The 5,295-nt window shown below is 42.8% G+C and overlaps 1 long non-coding RNA gene across 1 annotated transcript; it reads left to right on the top strand.

The window, feature by feature from the left end:
* The first annotated feature begins 1,700 nt into the window (after positions 1–1,700).
* On the top strand, positions 1,701–3,152 carry LOC147758173 (uncharacterized). The gene is made up of 3 exons (XR_015318680.1): positions 1,701–1,977; positions 2,254–2,678; positions 2,916–3,152. It is a non-coding gene; the product is annotated as an uncharacterized LOC147758173 (long non-coding RNA).
* The last annotated feature ends 2,143 nt before the right edge of the window (positions 3,153–5,295 follow it).

The raw sequence follows: 5,295 nt of genomic DNA, 5'->3' as shown, positions 1-5,295 counted from the left end.
CAGCCGATTGCCGACGACACGACGCGACATGAAGGACACTAAATGCTCTGCGTTGACGTCTCTCGTTATGACGTGCCGCTCCGGGAATTCTGATAGTGGAACAGTATTGCTGTCGGCTATCTTGATTGACCATCGTGGGTTTCTGTTTGGGCTGCCGGTCTTCAAACGATCCCAGTCGTAAATGCAACGAAATACGATGAAGCATCACTGAACTAAGCATGCATAGAGGGATAGTGACGATATTTTGTCAAAAGGAAATACATCAAAGAGTCTAGAAAGAAACATGCAGTGTCAGTGTGAGGTAGACATCGGGAACGTCTTTAAATCATCTCTCGAGAACAACAAATTTAAGTAAATACGAAGCTAAATAGTTTCTTATGAAGTGAAGACACAATGTGACAGAGTAAATATTTCGACCAATATCATCTTCATTAATTTGTATGTTGTTACAGTATTATCATGGCCATCAATAAACATTGACAGAGCAGTTTCATCAGATAGCCACAAATAAGATAGATATACATTCCACCGTATTTTTCATCACTCTTCACTAATCTGTATATGGGTGGTGTCGATCGTACGGCTATAACAATGTCAGGGCCGGTCGATCACCTTCAGCATTATGGCTCCACACGGCAAATATAAACAAATGATAGTAAATAGATTTCTGACGCTAGTCCGTGAAACGTACTATTATTACCCACTTACACACAATTCATTCATATTCTACAAATCGAACGACGAATGATCCTATAAACGATATTGGTATTACGCACAACAGACAATGGCCTGCCTAGAATTGAAAGTGCCCCTGTATTTGATGCGCCGCTATTATCATCATCGTCATCGTCATCGTCGTCATTGACGAAATGGTCAACGTCACAAAAGTTGTTCAGAGATCAGACGAGTACTATACGAAATAATGAACACAACTGAGCGAATTAAAGTACTGCCAAACGAACTCCAGCTAGCCTTCGCCGATAGAGCCAGGTGATCACGGCACCGTCTCCGCCTGCTGTTTTCTCGCCGACGCTGTTCCTATCGATATTCTTCTGCTGCTCTATCGGATGTGAGTAAGAATCATGTTGAAGCTAGAGACATCAGCTGTACAAGCTTCCACCCGCTGTAACATGTACCTTCTCGCTTGTACGGCCACCCTGATCTACAGACATCATTTGCCATCAGGGCAACGACGAGAGGAGATGGCGGTGATCTTGCTAGAACTGGCCAGCTAACAACGGACGAAAAATATGGGGAAAAGAGATTTCATAAATAATTCCACATAGCCATTTGCTCACTGGCTGTTTGCTACAATGGATCTCGATTAAGAAAGGTGCTCGTGGTATCCGTACAATAGTGCCCCTGTCGAAGTATTTCACTCCATGTCGGCCGTAACGGCAGTGTTCCGTACGGCTGGTTGGAGGAGGTGCATGGATCCGTTCACTTGTTGAAAGCCGCGTGTAGATTAAGGCGAGAGCTCGACTACAGGCCATCATTACGGCGTAGCAGTCGCCACCGCGAAATGGAGAAACTTAACGTTATTTGTTTGGCGCTTGTTGTTTTTCGAAGGGCAATGAAGGACCTGGATCATTATTTTCCCGTTAAAAATTTTATTACACGCTCTTCTCCGATCTGTTACAGTGTACTTACTATCGTAATAGTAGAAATATTACCAGTGGTAGGTAGTACGACAGGCCATTACGATTTACGCGTCCCAAAGTTGTAGTAGTAACAACAATAAAGACTAACCAATACGTGAGCGCTTCCGCCACCAGCCTTCTTGGTCGATTTTTCTGATCGAATTTTCAGCCAGTCTCTCCGTCGAATCCTCCCGTCTGCCCCAGTCGTGTCCGTCCAATCGAATTTCGGGTTAATGAGCTGGGCGATTTCGCTTGGTAAACGTACGCTAAATGAATATACAATCGGTACTTCTTCATGCAGTATGCGCATCGTAGCCGATGATCGCGTAAGCTCGCAGTAAGTGTTGGCAAACTAAAAAAGCTAAATAGAGAACGAGAAAATGGAATCGAATCGAGTGTAGCTGGGAGTATGCTGAAAACGAGGTATCGAAGACAATAGGAACAATGGGACAAAGTTAAATAGAAAACGAAACAAAAATGGGGGAAGCCGATGCGTAGTCGCGCTAGTAAAACATCGTTTGCTTCTAGCAGACCTTCGTTGTGCAGCCGCGATAAAGGAAAGCGGTGGCATTCTGAATATATAACATTGTCTTTCTTTCGTTCGTTCATACAGACATGGACACACATGCAGAGGAACAGGAGAATCACAGATGATACATGTTGTTGGCGTAGGGCCGATGGCGCAGTAGCTTTGGCTGGCCCCCCCACGACGGACGGACGGACGGACGCGTTCACGAAATCACGAGTCAGGTCGAAGTCTTAAAATCAGTGAGACTGTAAATCGACGTTAGGGTCAACCAACAGAAAACGTTTTAGCAGCGGACGCCAAACAAAAGCGAAAATCAAGTGAAGGATATAGACCGCATTGGACATGCAATGTGAGTACTAGGTGGATAGGAAGGATATTGATTGTCTCTTGGACGCTCGACACCCTTTGTACGATATGTACGCTAACTCCATTCAAGGGGCAAAACGGAATGCCACGGGTCGTGCTGAACGCTTTTATTGTATCATAGATCACTCTCCTGTTTTTAAATGGTAAGTTTCATTCCAAAGCTACTCTCAGAATTTGTGAGCCTAGATTTGAAATATAAAAGAATCGAATCTATAAATGTATCATTACGAGTTCGATAGAAACGGTGACACGCCATGCCTTTGGAGTTCACATAAGGCACAATGTAATTTTATTGTAAGATGGAAAGGATTTTTATTATTATTATTATAATACTAGCTATACTGCAATAAAACATAAAGGTGTACCAACGTTTTAAATAGGCAGGAGATAGACAACAGTGTCGACACGACTGTACATACGACGAGGGGGTGCTGGATGCGACGTCCCGTTCTGGGCTTCCGTCTGAGACCCAGCCTGGCACCTTTACGGCCAACAGACGGATAATAATGAGTAAATAAAAAAAAAAAGTCCACAAGGCGAAGGAAAGCAATCGAATGTTAAGAAAACAAATGCCGAGAGTGCTTTTCACGAGCTATTTTCAATCAACGTCAAAAAAAACCGACAATAAAGGCTTTAATATAAAAAAAAAAAAAAAAAGCATCACTTCCTTCCATATCGCTAAAGACTAGTGCACGTGCACGTATACATAAAAATACTGCGCGATCATGAGCATGTTAATAGCGAAAAGACTGCAGCAATGAGCACTTCCAAAGCTTTAGAATTTTTTTTTAATATTAATATCTGGGCAAACATGCAATAGTTTATTTGAAATTACGGAAACAGGTATCTATCATAATACGATGACCAATGTTCATCTTCGGGAATAATTCGTTTTAAATCGTTAAAAGTTGCCTAATTCTTTAAGTTTCGAAAACATTAATATTGATGGATATTTTGGGATTACAAGACCTTCGATCATTTCTTAGCCTTTCGTTTATACCAGATCTCTTCAAAAACGATCTCGAAGGAAGCTGTGGTTCCGTTGAGCGCGTGGCTCTTCAGCCACCTAAAATTTTGCTTGGCACTTTTTTTCGGTCCATAACAGCGCAATTAACATAATATCTCACTGCTTTATAACTTATTAGACCCATCCGATATCCCCGCTTGATATATATTTTTACTTATTCATACTTAATTAAAAATATCATGTTTAGCTAAGTGTACTTACCTACTGCAATAGGAACTTGGAGAATTTTTATTTCTACGGCATTCGTTCTAGTAACAGGAAGCGCTACTTCAATACATTTCGCTCAAGCCGTTTCACTTTAAGCCATATCACAATAACTTTGAGTATTCAGTATATGTTTATTTAAATCTAGATACAAATAACACCAACTTAATTTGCGATGCGATATTGCTACTTTTAAGTTACATATGGGCAACAAAAACGGCGCAACTTCAACTAGCATATACAAGCAATTGTAAACGTCGTCAGCATCCACGAAAACACTGAACCAATTGGGAGCCGCTTCGAGGAAACCGGAAGAATCTGAACGGGACGCAAGCCATTCCATGGTGAGCAGAAACTATTTATAATACTCCGACAGCGACCATCGTTCAAGTAGAGACCTTGTCTGTCTTCGACCGGATGTGAATTAAGTTGGACAAAAATCGACAAGGCTGCTACAGCGTCACATACGCCTCGATACCAATATCAACCAGATCAGCGGTTTTAGTAGCTTACAAGATAGGATGGGTCTATAGGATTTGACGGTCACTACCCTTCCTATACTTTTTGTACATCCAACTCTGATCTGTCCCGGTGCGATAGATGACGTAATGGCGGTGACGTCCGGTCGCACTGTACGGAATATGTAGGTGATTGGGGACATAGAGAAATGGGCAATGTCCGGTTCGATCCTGAATCTGGCAGCGCGTTGGTCTGAATAGACGAATACCCGGAGGTGAGGATTGCCATGACGAACATCGAACTTCTTATACACGCACCAAGAAACCGGTCTATAGACCTCGTGGGAAGTACCGATAGAAGAGGCGGTCGTCAATGGGTTGGCTGTAAGACGTCAATGTCCTTTTGAAGGTTTCGTCGGCTGTAGTTTAATTCTGTGAGGAAACAAGGCCAGTAGGATCCCGCACGCACGGGCAACAACGGTTAATTTTGATTTTCGGATACCGAAACAAATGTTTAACGAAATATCGCGTGGGGTGATCGGCAAAAGGCAGATTCAGGCGGGCTCTATCGTTTGTAAAGCTATAAAAATATATGGTGGAACTCTGTTGACTTTCTTACTTGTGTAATCTGCAAGGCTGTTAATTTTCGCGTAAACCATCTTCGTCCAACAATTCAAATTGCCTCCTGCGTTCATTATACATATATAGCGCATGTGTTCCTCACGAAGAAAGATTTGAAAATTGATTGCCACTCCATGCAGGAAACGTAGAGCATATTCGACATGCGTCCTCGAGCTCAACAACGGGTAGATACCAACAAACTAATACACAATCATCACTTCGTCCCGTTATCTGAAGGCTCTACAGGTTGACTGGCCAGCCGAACCACGTTGTCGGAGGCAGCAAGGCGACCGCTTAGCCATTGTCAAGGAGCCTGTTCCAGCATCTACCGTTGCTATTCACTTTTCGTGCCATCGACCGGCCTTTCTTTGTTGATGTCACCTCACATATTCCCTAGTCCACAATTATCTTTTTCCACTATAATACAGTAGCATCAACGGACTCCAGTCC

Source organism: Varroa destructor, unplaced genomic scaffold, assembly GCF_002443255.2.
Source record: "Varroa destructor unplaced genomic scaffold, Vdes_3.0 BEIS01000001.1, whole genome shotgun sequence".
In the NCBI taxonomy this organism is placed as follows: Eukaryota; Metazoa; Arthropoda; class Arachnida; order Mesostigmata; family Varroidae; genus Varroa; species Varroa destructor.
The sequence above is the reverse complement of the archived record's forward strand: the minus strand, read 5'-3'. Positions and strand labels throughout refer to the sequence as shown.